This window comes from Entelurus aequoreus, linkage group LG06 (genome assembly GCF_033978785.1).
Source record: "Entelurus aequoreus isolate RoL-2023_Sb linkage group LG06, RoL_Eaeq_v1.1, whole genome shotgun sequence".
NCBI lineage: Eukaryota > Metazoa > Chordata > Actinopteri > Syngnathiformes > Syngnathidae > Entelurus > Entelurus aequoreus.
In genome coordinates, this window is record NC_084736.1 from 26,048,140 (window position 1) to 26,061,402 (window position 13,263).

The following is a 13,263-nucleotide window of genomic DNA, read 5'->3' on the forward strand; positions in this document are numbered from 1 at the left end:
TCTCTTTACTAGCTTCGTCGAAGCATGTTGCTTTTGTAGCTGTTTCAGCAGATTTGAATTGCTGTTTTGGGCAGTAGATATGATCTTTGATCCAAGACACAACTTACATTTAACTAAAATTTTATTTTCTTTGTGCTCGACAAAAGAAAAGTAGTGAGAATATCTCCATGTTAAGAAACTCGGCTTCTGCTCCGCCATGATGACTTGTTAGTAAACACAGACCCCCCCCCCCCCCCACACACACACACACACACACACACAGAGCGCCTCTCGTGACACAGGAAGAATCAGAAGGACGACACTGCAACTCTCCAATACAACACACTCAGATCTTCTGTTTCTAGCCGATACTACATAAAAAATAACGTAAAATAATGCAGTAATGCATCATATAGTAACGGTAACTGAGTTACTGAATATAAAAAATAACGCGTTAGACTACTAGTTACCGCCGAAAATAACGGCCCATAATATATGAGTATGAATGCTTTAAACTATCTTATTTTGAAACAGTGAATTAGTGAAGTGAATTATATTTACATAGTGCTTTTTCTCTAGTGACTCAAAGCGCTTTACATAGTGAAACCCAATATCTAAGTTACATTTAAACCAGTGTGGGTGGCACTGGGAGCAGGTGGGTAAAGTGTCTTGCCCAAGGACACAACGGCAGTGACTAGGATGGTGGAAGCGGGGATCGAACCTGGAACCCTCAAGTTGCTGGCCCGGCCACTCTTCCAACCGAGCTATACCGCCCCCCAAATACTAAATGTAGTTTTCGTTTTTCATATTTTGAAGTGGAAGTCTTACCGGAAGTAGAGGAAATAGTTTGAATAACAAAAATAAACCGGTGTTTGTGAATAAAGTTGACATGATGGGTTCCCTCCGGGTACTCCGGCTTCCTCCCACCGCCATAAACATGCACCTGGGGATAGGTTGATTGGCAACACTAAATTGGCCCTAGTGTGTGAATGTGAGTGTGAATGTTGTCTGTCTATCTGTGTTGGCCCTGTGATGAGGTGGCGACTTGTCCAGTGTGTACCCCACCTTCCGCCCGAATGCAGCTGAGATAGGCCCCAGCACCCCCCGCGACCCCAAAAGGGACAAGCGTTAGAAAATGGATGGATGGATGATCAAGACATCCTTTATGAGTATGAATGCTTTAAACTATCTCATTTTGAAAAACTAAACGTAGTTTTCGGTTTTTTATTTTTTGAAGTGGAAGTCTTACCGGAAGTAGAGAAAATAGTTTTCCGGCTTGCACTGGAGTCCCGCCCCCATCTGTCTGTGCCATCTTGAACAAAAACGGTGGCTGAATCAAGGCCAAGAGAAAAATTGGGCTTATGTTTGAAATAAAGTTTTAAAGGATAATTATCCGATCATCGATGGGACATTAGACCCAGAGTTGGAGCTTCGTGGCCAAACACCAGCCACACCCCGCACAGGCGCTAACGTTGCAAGCTAGCAGGGCTAAAGCTAGCAGTGTATCGGATGTTAGCAGCGGAGAGGAGAGCGGAGCTAACGGGCGAGTCAGGAGCGACCGGCGGGCCTTTTCTGAAGCACAGCCCGGTCAATTTCATTGGAGGTATTGTGGTGAAGATGAGCAAACACCGTGTTGATTTGCTGCTGCAATGAGGACATTCGCTCGTTAGCTGGACTGCTATCGCTGGTTTTTCGTTCCAGAGCGGAACCACAATAAGCCGCGGTAAGTAAAACTACTTTTAGCCAGTTAGCGTCTAAATGTTTTCTAAAGACAATTGTATGATTACATCAGGATGTTGTTGGCACGTCAGTCCACACTTTGCGAAGGTAGAGCCGAATAAGATAAGGTATCTCCATCAGTTTTGCAACAATCATCCATCCATCCATCCATCTTCTTCCGCTTATCCGAGGTCGGGTCGCGGGCGCAGCAGCTTAAGCAGGGAAGCCCATACTTCCCTCTCCCCAGCCACTTCGTCCAGCTCCTCCCGGGGGATCCCGAGGCGTTCCCAGGCCAGCCGGGAGACATAGTCTTCCCAACGTGTCCTGGGTCTTCCCCGTGGCCTCCTACCGGTCGGACGTGCCCGAAACACCTCCCTAGGGAGGCGTTCGGGTGGCATCCTAACCAGATGCCCAAACCACCTCATCTTACTCCTCTTGATGTGGAGGAGCAGCGGCTTTACTTTGAGCTCCTCCCGGATGACAGAGCTTCTCACCCTATCGCTAAGGGAGAGCCCCGCCACCCGGCTGAGGAAGCTCATTTCGGCCGCTTGTACCCGTGATCTTGTCCTTTCAGTCATAACCCAAAGCTCATGACCATAGGCGAGGATGGGAACGTAGATCGACCGGTAAATTGAGAGCTTTGCCTTCCGGTTCAGCTCCTTCTTCACCACAACGGATCGATACAACGGATCGATACAACGGATCGATACAGCGTCCGCATTACTGAAGACGCTGCACCGATCCGCCTGTCGATCTCACAATCCACTCTTCCCTCACTCGTGAACAAGAGTCAGAGGTACTTGAACTCCTCCACTTGGGGAGGAGTTCAATGATAGTTTTGCAACAATCGTCTATTTATATTCGCTTTTGTCATATATCGTTATTGTTCACACGTTCTGTTTCAATGGAAGGAAACCAATGACATGATGCAGACGAATTGGACACTTTTGACATCATCGGCAAACTTTGAGAAAAAAATTGCACAATCCCCCCACCTAAAACCAAATCCCCAGACCCAAGAAGTCAGAAAATTGACAGACGTGTTTCATTTATGAAAGTTAAAAATAAGTCACAGCTGTCAGTCTACTGGTAGTGTGTGGAGTTGTCAGCTTCCATTATCCAAATGTGTTCCTGAGTCATGTGATGCTCATTCGGCATCACTGACTAACCACATGTCATGCAACACTGAATGGCTAAGTACAAACGAATAGTGTGTCTTTGTTTCCATTTTGATTTTTATGTTTTAGAGCAGAGGTGTCCAAACTTTTTTCACTGAAGGCTGCACACTGAAAAATTAGAGCATGCGGGGGCCATTTTTATATATTTTTAATTATCATAACCAATATGGCTCCCCTCAATTTTGACGAATGCCCAAGTACCAGTATATTGGAAAAACAAGTTGACTCTATATTATAGCTATTATCATATACAGTCGTGGTCAAAAGTTTACATACACTTGTAAATTACATAATGTCATGGCTGTCTTGAGTTTCCAATAATTTCTACAATTCTTATTTTTTTGTGATAGAGTGATTGAAGCACATACTTGTTGGTCACAAAAAACATTCATTTAAGTTTCGTTCTTTTATTATGGGTCTACTGAAAATGTGACCAAATCTGCTGGGTCAAAAGTATACATACAGCAATGTTAATATTTGGTTACATGTCCCTTGGCAAGTTTCACTGCAATAAGGCGCTTTTGGTAGCCATCCACAAGCTTCTGGCCAGCTTCTGGTTGAATTTTTGACCACTCCTCTTGACAAAATTGGTGCAGTTCAGCTAAATTTGTTGGTTTTCTGACATTGACTTGTTTCTTCAGCATTGTCCACCAGCATTGACTTTGGGAAGGCCATTCTAAAACCTTAATTCTAGCCTGATTTAGCCATTCCTTTAACACTTTTGATGTGTGTTTGGGGTCATTGTCCTGTTGGAACACCCAACTGCACCCAAGACCCAACCTCCTGGCTGAGGATTTTAGGTTGTCCTGAAGAATTTGGAGGTCATCCTCCTTTTTCATTGTCCCATTTACTCTCTGTAAAGCACTATTTCCATTGGCAGCAAAACAGGCAGCCCAGAGCATAATGTTACCACCACTATGCTTGACGGATGGGATGGTGTTCCTGGGATTAAAGGCATTGCCTTTTCTCCTCCAAACATATTGCTTGGTATTGTAGCCAAACAGCAAAATTTTTGTTTCATCTGACCACAGAACTTATCTTATCTTATCTTTTCTTTGACCATGTGATGTCAGATGAAACAAAAATTGATCTGTTTGGCCACAATACCGAGCATCATGTAACCAAGTATTAACATTGCTGTATGTATACTTTTGACCCAGCAGTCTTGGTCACATTTTCAGTAGACCCATAATAAATTCATAAAAGAACCAAACTTCATGAAAGTTTTTTGTGACCAACAAGTATGTGCTCCAATCACTCTATCACAAAAAAATAAGAGTTATAGAAATTATTGGAAACTCAAGACAGCCATGACATTATGTTCTTTACAAGTGTATGTAAGCTTTTGACCACGACTGTATATCTGATTTATGACACCAAAAGACTTACAAAGTTTGCAAGATATGATCAAAATAGTATAAATCTCACAGAAATTCCCAAACCATTTTGAGAGTTAATGAGCAAGCCAGTCACGTGATATGTGAGGTCGAGGGACAAACCACAGATCCCTTCCCCAGCTAATCAAGCAGACTTTGTGAGAGCCGACAACGATCACTTTGGGAAAAATTATGACCAATAACCTTATATTTTTGAGCCCGAACACAAGGAGGATGAGCAATAAGTTTTAGAAGCCGAGTGCTGAACGGATGCAGCTTTATTGAAACACTATAGCATCAGCAGCATTGCTAGATGCTAAACATACAAACTAACCATAATAAACTAGAATAAAACAAACACTTACTGTAATATTTCTACTCTCACTGGGATGCCGACCGACTGAACGCTCACATAATCCTCACAAAAGTCAATCCATCAATCAATGTTTACTTATATAGCCCTAAATCACGAGTGTCTCAAAGGGCTGCACAAGCCACAACGACATCCTCGGCTCAGATCCCACATCAGGGCAAGGAAAAACTCAACCCAATGGGACAGTGAGAAACCTTGGAGAGGACCGCAGATGTCGGGACACCCCCCCTGGGCGACCGGTGCAATGGACGTTGAGTGGATCTAGCATAATAATGTGAAAGTCCAGTCCATAGTGGATCTAACATAATAGTGAGTGTCCAGTCCATAGTGGGGCCAGCAGGAGACCATCCCGAGCGGAGACAGGTCAGCAGCGCAGAGACGTCCCCAACCGATGCACAGACGAGCGGTCCACCCCGGGTCCCGACTTTGGACAGCCAGTGCTTCATCCGTGGCCACCGAACTTGTGCCCCCCCCTTCCACGAAGGAGAGGGGGGCAGAGCAGAAAAGAAACGGGAGATCAACTGGTCTAAAAAGGGGGTCTATTTAAAAGCTAGAGTATACAAATGAGTTTTAAGATGGGACTTAAATGCTTCTACTGAGGTAGCATCTCTAACTGTTACCGAGAGGGCATTCCAGAGTACTGGAGCTCGAATAGAAAACGCTCTATAGCCCGCAGACTTTTTTTGGGCTCTGGGAATCACTAATAAGCCGGAGTTCTTTGAACGCAGATTTTTTGCCGGGACATATGGTACATTACAATCAGCAAGATAGGATGGAGCTAGACAGTGTAGTATTTTATACGTAAGTAGTAAAACCTTAAAGTCACATCTTAAGTGCACAGGAAGCCAGTGCAGGTGAGCCAGTATAGGCGTAATATGATCAAACTTTCTTGATCTTGTCTAAAGTCTAGCAGCCGCATTTTGTACCAATTGTAATCTTTTAATGCTAGACATAGGGAGACCCGAAAATAATACGTGACAGTAATCGAGACGAGACGTAACGAATGCATGAATAATGATCTCAGCGTCGCCAGTGGACAAAATGGAACGAGTTTTAGCGATATTAAGGAGATGAAAGAAGGCCGTTTTAGTAACACTCTTGATGTGTGACTCAACCGAGAGAGTTGGGTCGAAGATAATACCCAGATTATTTACCGAGTTGACTTGTGTAATTGTTTGGTTGTCAAATGTTAAGGTGGTATTATTAAATAGGTGTCGGTGTTTAACAGGACCGATAATCAGCATTTCCATTTTCTTAGCGTTGAGTTGCAAAAAGTTAGTGGACATCCATTGTTTAAGTTCATTAAGACACGCCTCCAGCTGACTACAATCCGGCGTGTTGGTCAGCTTTAGGGGCATGTAGAGTTGGGTGTCATCAGCATAACAGTGAAAGCTAAAACCGTATTTGCGTATGATGTCACCTAGCGGCAGTATGTAGATGCTGAAGAGTGCAGGGCCAAGAACCGAACCCTGGGGAACTCCACACGTTTCCTTAAGATAGTCCGAGGTCACATTGTTATGGGAGATGCACTGCATCCTGTCAGTAAGATAGGAGTTAAACCAAGACAAGGCTAAGTCTGACATACCAATACGTGTTTTGATACGCTCTAATAAAATATTATGATCGACGGTATCGAAAGCAGCGCTAAGATCAAGAAGCAGCAACATAGATGACGCATCTGCATCCATCGTTAGCAATAGATTATTAGTCATTTTTGCTAGGGCTGTCTCCGTAGAGTGATCTCCCCTGAAACCGGATTGAAAGGGTTACAGAGATTGTTAGACGCTAAGTGTTCATTTATCTGCTGTGCATCAATTTTTTCGAGGATTTTCGAAATAAACGGTAGGTGGGACACCGGGCAGGTAGTTTTCCATGAGGTCAGGATTGAGGTTAGGTCTTTTGAGCAGAGGATGAATAACCGCTTTTTTGAATGCTAGGGGAACAGTGCCAGAGGAAAGTGATAAGTTTATAATATTTAGCACTGATGGACCTAATACTACAAAAAGCTCCTTGATAAGTTTGCCAGGAAGTGGGTCAAGTAAACATGTTGTTTTATTCCATTTACATGCCGTAGCAATTCCTCTAATGTTATTTCATCAAAAAGAGAGAGACTATTTTGGAGGGCGATATCTGTCGTATATACAGTCGTACATGTGTTAATAGAACCCAGTTGTAGCTGGGATGCGTTGTCTTTAACCTCCTTTCTAATGAGTTACATTTTTTTATTAAAGAAATTCATAAAGTCATCTGCAGAGTGGGTGGAGCTAATGGGAGGAGTCCCTTGTCGGGTTAGCGTTGCTACTGTACTGAACAAATATTTAGGATCGTTTTTGTTGAGGCGGATGACATTTGAGTAGTATTTAGCTTTAGCTAAGGTAAGCATGCGTTTATAAATTATTAAACTATCACTCCATGCTTGATGGAAAACCTCAAGTTTAGTCGCGCGCCATTTGCGTTCCAGCTTTCTACATGATCATTTAAGAGCTCTAGTTTCTTCTGTAAACCATGGGGTACGCCTTTTAGTGGCCCTTTTTAGCTTTAGCGGTGCTATACTATCAATGGTTTCGCGCAGGGCGTCGTTAAAGTTATTAGTGAGGTTCTCAATAGAGCCCACATAATTTGGGAATTTTGGGAAAAGTAGTATTTTGAGATACGAGAGCCGTCCCTCAGCTTGTTGTATGCTTTAAGTTTCCAGCATAAATTGGAGTTACGAGCTTCCCCGCCACATGCCACTGTATTACTCACTAGTATTAGCTTTTAGCTAGAGATCGACATGACATTGTTTACCAACCCCTGGCAGCTGTCCAACTTCTGTCGCCTTCCCACTAAAGTCGACAACGTCCTCCATTAGAGCTGCTGAGGCTCAAGACTGGAATAAACTCTTTGCCTCACGAAGTTTGCACAATCTTGTTCCACCACCCCACGAACCCTCACTTAATGTGCATATCAAAGCAAATTTAGCTAAGCCTGCAGAGCTGTGATTTCTCAGTTTGTTACTGCGTCATTTCCGGGGTTTCCTGCCCAGCGAAAGCCAAAAAAACAACAACCTCCATTATAGAAACAATGGAGCAAATCGACGGGCGTTTAAAAATTATGACACAGAATCTTATATTTTTGAGCCTGAAAACAAAGAGGATGAGCAATAAGTTTTAAAAGCCGAGTACTTAGCGGATGCAGCTTTATTGAAACACTATAGCATCAGTGTACTGTACAATTTCCTCTCTCGCTGGGATGCCGACCGACGGGACGCTCACATAATCCCGTTTAGATGAAGAATCAATCACAATCCTTACAAAGGGTTAAAAAAATTGGGCGCAATAGAGGAGCCTCGACCCGTTGACTCAATTGTTAGCTATTTATTTATGATTTCGAATGCAAAAAAAAAGCCAAGCGTATGTGATCTTGTCTTTCTCAAGGATTGTGAGTAATAAACACCACACTTCTTTACAGTGTTTGCGTATTTCCAATATGACTGATCTAAATTTTCCTGAGGGAACTCTCCTGAAGGAATCAATAAAGTACTATCTAATAATATGGTCAAGAGTCTAGAAGTGTTGCTCTCGTGACATCATCCGACCCCGAATCCACGGAAATTGCAGAAGATATTCAGAGCGGAATATTCAAAATGGCCGACTGAATTTGTGGCATTTTGTGATGTTTATTTGGTATTTTCACGTACATTGCGGACTGTACATACAATTGGATATGGTTTAATCAGGCTTAGCGATATGTATATATTTTGGATAAATTCAAGTGTTTTTTGTTGAGTCGAGGGCGGGAAATGAGTTGAACAACAAACGAACTCCGTTTAAAATGCATCTTACTGTGGTGGAATCATTTACACCAGGTATGTCTGATGATACCATGTATGATGAGAAGGAGCACAATGCACAGAGCGAACACAAAAGCATCCGTTCTGCACACCGCCAAGATGTGTGAATGAATTAAAAAGCCTGCCTTTATCCACTTACTAAAACTAATAGTCTTCTCAATGTTTCCTGATTAATTATTTGCATACAATGCATTATACTGCATCTTTATTTGCATAATTATTTTATTCAGGACATAAATATTGTTTCCCAGCTCTTAATTTAGGAAACTATTCCATAACATGTACACATTTATATCTAGTCTAAAAAGAACAACATTATTCAAATTAGAATTTGGTAAGAGTAAGATGCAAACTACAATTTTTTGATCAAATTAAAGAAAGGGTTGTTTTGAATTATCTCTGTCATTTGTATTCAATGGTTTTTTAAAAAGTAGGGAGAAAAACTCGTAAATTACATTTTTGGTGGAAAAATTTCAGGTTTTATTTTTGGACCATATGGCCAAGGTCTATAGGTTTAATGGATGCAATGAAAAACAATTAAGCATATAAAGTCAACTTGTTTTTCTATTATACTGCTACTTTAAAGGCCCCAGGGACTTAAAAGGGTCATGTTAAAAGGAACTCACATATTATTTTTTTCACGTTCCACACTTAAATATATATAGGTCAACTTCAGATCTATGTGTTGCCATTAATTGTTTTTAATTGTGTGTATGTTTTATGCCCCTTTTCCCAAAGATAACAGTTTTTAAATGGTAAAAACACAAAATATGCAATGTTTTCCCCAAAATATATTTCAGAATGGAATATTTGATTTTGAATTGTTTGTGTTGTATTGGAAGTATTTATTTGGGGCATGTTTTTAAAAAGAAGGGAGAAATAAGAAAAATATTTGGCTTTGATTGGAGCCTTAACTGGCTTAAATCATTTATAACAACATTGCTTTTGACTCTTTTTTTTTTTTTTTTACAATGACAGTTTAAAAAAAAAAACTTAGACTCAAGGTCTCGGGGATCCAAAAGGCCCCCACACATAGAAGTGTTGAAAAGTAAGTATAATAGATATTATATTTATTATTTTATGTTTACTTTTGACGTTTAAATCTCGAGATCAACTTCAGATCTATCCATCGATAAGTTTTAATTTTATGAGCAATGGCAGTTAAGCCTAGGCCCATAACACATTTTGTTAGACGATATATTGATCTACAAATTATTGCCGATAACGATATTATTGACAGCTTTATTTTGAGACCGAATTAACCACTGATGAATTGATAAAACTTAATAATAATGCAAATCTACACTTTCAAAATGCAATAAACTTGTATTCCTTATATATTTTAACATTATTATTGGAATGTTAAATTTTGGATATCCAAGTTAAATAAAACAAACAATTAATAAAAAATATATATTCTGTTAGCAAAATTTTGCACTTGAATGAAAATCACAACCAAAAGCAATAAAATAGGTTTCGTTTTTGTTAATGAGAGGTAGTGCACTCTCAAATATACACAACCACAACAATAAATAAAATATTTAAATAAAGTTATTGTCACCAAAATGATTATGGTTATCATTATTATCGCGGTATTGTTGAATGGGCTCAAAAGTAATTATACACACACTTAAATATTTTAACCAAGTTGTATTTTTTAATAACTAAAATAACTAGCCACACAGTATATTTTCTTGGGAGAGGAAACGTCAAATATTGTTCTGGCTTCATTAGAGCCCTATGAATTGTATTTGTGTGTTTAAATATGTTTATCCCGTTCCATTTTCATTTGTAAATTTTTTTTAATGAATGTATTTGGTTGATCAGTTATTTCACTTCCAGTTTATGTGACGTCACACGAGTTTACTTCCTGTTGAATGGACACTCGTCTGTTTCAACGCGACACTGTGGAATTTATATCAATAACTTTGTGCAAAAACAGCACAGCCTTTTGGTTTATTATGATTACTGTAACTCAGTTTACATAAGTTTAGATGGGTGAATGACTGTTCTTAATGGGGAAAGACGTTAATGTCACTGGTTTACATGTTAGCAATAAGATAGCCAGCAAGCTAACGCTAGTTGGTCACCATCATTTTAGCAACATGTGGTTATAAATCCCAGTTTTTCAATCTTTTTCATTGAACACGATAATACCAACTGTTATCATTACTACCAATTATTTGTAGTACAATCACTTATAGCTGCTGAAACCGATGCAAAAGAGTGACCGCTCTTGTAACTAGAGATCCCCCATTTACACTCATTCACACAAAAGGGTTGTTTCTTTCTGTTATTAATATTCTGGTTCCTACATTATATATCAATATATATCAATACAGTCTGCAAGGGATACAGTCCGTAAGCACACATGATTGTGCGTGCTGCTGGTCCACTAATAGTACTAACCTTTAACAGTTAATTTTACAAATTTTCATTCATTACTAGTTTCTATGTAACTGTTTTTATATTGTTGTACTTTCTTTTTTATTCAAGAAAATGTTTTTAATTTATTTATCTTATTTTACTAATTTTTTTAAAAAGTACCTTATCTTCACCATACCTGGTTGTCCAAATTAGGCATAATAATGTGTTAATTCCACGACTGCATATATCAGTTGATATCGGTATCGGTTGATATCGGTATCGGTAATTAAAGAGTTGGACAATATCGGATATCGGCAAAAAGCCATTATCGGACATCCCTACTTGTAACCCATAACAACGGATACATATGGCGATTGTTGAGGCTGGCAAACTTACTGACTTCCTTTTCATACGACTGTATATACGACGGATACCGCCCTCCAAAATAGTTTCTCTCTCTTTGATGAAATAACATTGGAGGAATTGTCAAAATGTGTAAATGGGACAAAACAAACAACATGTTTACTTGACCCAATTCCTGGGAAACTTATCAAGGAGCTTTTTGTATTACTAGGTCCATCAGTGTTAAATATTATAAACTTATCACTTTCCTCTGGCACTGTTCCCCTAGCATTCAAAAAAGCGGTTATTCATCCTCTACTCAAAAGACCTAACCTCGATCCTGATCTCCTGGTAAACTACCGGCCGGTGTCCCACCTTCCGTTTATCTCGAAAATCCTCGAAAAAATTGTAGCACAGCAGCTAAATGAACACTTAGCGTCTAACAATCTCTGTGAACCTTTTCAGTCCGGTTTCAGGGCAAATCACTCTACGGAGACAGCCCTCGCAAAAATGACTAATGATCTATTGCTAACGATGGATTCTGATGCTTCATCTATGTTGCTGCTTCTTGATCTTAGCGCCGCTTTCGATACTGTTGATCATAATATTTTATTAGAGCGTATCAAAACGCGTATTGGGATGACAGACTTAGCCTGGTCTTGGTTTAATTCTTATCTTACTGACAGGATGCAGTGTGTCTCCCATAACAATGTGACCTCGGACTATGTTAAGGTAACGTGCGGAGTTCCCCAGGGTTCGGTTCTTGGCCCTGCACTCTTTAGTATTTACATGCTGCCGCTAGGTGACATCATACGCAAATACGGTGTTAGCTTTCACTGTTATGCTGATGACACCCAACTCTACATGCCCCTAAAGCTGACCAACACGCCGGATTGTAGTCAGCTGGAGGCGTGTCTTAATGAAATTAAATAATGGATGTCCGCTAACTTTTTGCAACTCAACGCTAAGAAAACGGAAATGCTGATTATCGGTCCTGCTCAACACCGACATCTATTTAATAATACCACCTTAACATTTGACTACTAAACAATTAAACAAGGTGACTCTGTAAAGAATCTGGGTATTATCTTCGACCCAACTCTCTCGTTTGAGTCGCACATTAAGAGTGTTACTAAAACGGCCTTCTTTCATCTCCGTAATATCGCTAAAATTCGTCCCATTTTGTCCACAAGCGATGCTGAGATCATTATCCATGCGTTCGTTACATCTCGCCTCGATTACTGTAACGTTTTATTTTCGGGCCTCCCTATGTCTAGCATTAAAAGATTACAGATGGTACAAAATGCGGCTGCTAGACTTTTGACAAAAACAAGAAAGTTTGATCATATTACACCTATACTGGCTCACTTGCACTGGCTTCCTGTGCACCTAAGATGCGACTTTAAGGTTTTACTACTTACGTATAAAATACTACATGGTCAAGCTCCTGCCTATCTTGCCGATTGTATTGTACCATATGTCCCGGCAAGAAATCTGCGTTCAAAGAACTCTGGCTTATTAGTGATTCCCAGAGCTCAAAAAAAGTCTGCGGGCTATAGAGCGTTTTCTATTCGGGCTCCAATACTATGGAATGCCCTCCCGGTAAAAGTTAGAGATGCTACCTCAGTAGAAGCATTTAAGTCTCATCTTAAAGCTCATTTGTATAGTCTAGCCTTTAAATAGACTCCCTTTTTAGACCAGTTGATCTGCCGTTTCTTTTCTTTTCTTTTCTACTCTGCTCCAAACCCGGGGTGGACCGCTAGCCTGTCCATCAGATGGGGACATCTCTACGCTGCTGACCCGTCTCCACTCGGGATGGTTCCTGCTGGCCCCACTATGGACCGGACTTTCGCTGATGTGTTGGACTTTCACAATATTATGTCAGACCCACTCGACATCCATTGCTTTCGGTCTCCCCTAGAGGGGGGGGGGTTACCCACATATGCGGTCCTCTCCATGGTTTCTCATAGTCATTCACATTGACATCCCACTGGGGTGAGTTTTCCTTGCCCGTATGTGGGCTCTGTACCAAGAATGTCGTTGTGGCTTGTACAGCCCTTTGAGACACTTGTGATTTAGGGCTATATAAATAAACAT

The 13,263-nt window shown here is 40.5% G+C and overlaps 1 protein-coding gene across 2 annotated transcripts in view; it reads left to right on the forward strand.

Annotated features, from left to right (window-relative positions):
* Positions 1–1,265: 1,265 nt before the first annotated feature.
* The window catches only part of taok2a (TAO kinase 2a), a 42,638-nt gene continuing 30,640 nt past the window's right edge, over positions 1,266–13,263 (forward strand). For both annotated transcript variants that reach the window (XM_062050376.1, XM_062050375.1), the window contains exon 1: positions 1,266–1,702. The gene's annotated coding sequence lies outside the window, so the exon portion shown is untranslated. The remainder of the gene's footprint in view (positions 1,703–13,263) is intronic.